Genomic DNA, 1082 nt, shown 5'->3' with positions numbered 1-1082 from the left:
CCCGCAAAAAAACAAACAAACAAACAAACAAACAAAAAACAAACAACACAAACAAAGAGCGCAACTGCGGCAGTCAAAGTAGCACCCACACGTCGCAAACTGTTTGACTCATGTCTTCATACTTATCCTGTCTTGCTTCCTGCTCTCTGTCATTCCGATCATTTGACCAGTAGCTGCGGCCAAGCCAATCCCTCTTGCGGCCAGTGTTTGAGGTGACCTCTTCATGGTCAGTGAGACGGCGGACTTACATTGAAATCAACGAACAAATTGATGTACAAAGTAATGTATTAGATCTAAATATGTACTGAACAAAATGATGTTATAGACAGGGTACAAAATAATATACGAATAATAACCAAACTTTTATGAAAATTCAAGTAGGCCTAAAAATAGGTTACAAAGAAAAGGTAGAAAAAAAGGCATTTTTACAATTTAACGTATAAAATAATGTGTATAATAGATAAGTTACATTCATTTTCCAAATTCGGGTTCATTTTTCGTTTTGTTTAGTATATGTTTTACGGTATCGTATACAAATTGATATATCAAATAATGCACAGAATGATGTATAACATGAAATGTATAAATTAATATAAAAAATAATGTGCAAAATGAAGTTCAAACTAACGTACAAGATAATAATATAGATTTTGATATTACAGTACAATACAAAAACATGTTCAAAATAAAACTTTGTCTAAAATAACGTACAAAATAGTGTGCAAAATCGGATACGAAATAAAATGTACAAAATCATGTAATCAGGTAGAAAACAAAATGTACAACACAATTTATAAAATCGAATAAAAAAATGTGCAAATTCAGGCACAAAATCATGTCGTACAAGACAACATGTACAAAATCACGGCGTATTGAAATCTTGAGCATCTACTCCAACACTAGGCGTACGTACGGCACCCTGTGGCGATAGTGGCCATAACTACTGCCATAACCTCGCGGGTGGTTGGCGGGTGCTCTAATGTTGTTTGCTTCTTCTTTCCTATCAAACATCTATCGTCCTGATCTTTTCTGTCCTCCTTTTGTGTGTGTGTATGTGTGTGTGTGTGTGTGTGTGTGTGTGT

This window comes from Aplysia californica, unplaced genomic scaffold (genome assembly GCF_000002075.1).
Source record: "Aplysia californica isolate F4 #8 unplaced genomic scaffold, AplCal3.0 scaffold01662, whole genome shotgun sequence".
NCBI classification, from domain to species: domain Eukaryota; kingdom Metazoa; phylum Mollusca; class Gastropoda; order Aplysiida; family Aplysiidae; genus Aplysia; species Aplysia californica.
This window is presented reverse-complemented; position numbering follows the sequence as displayed.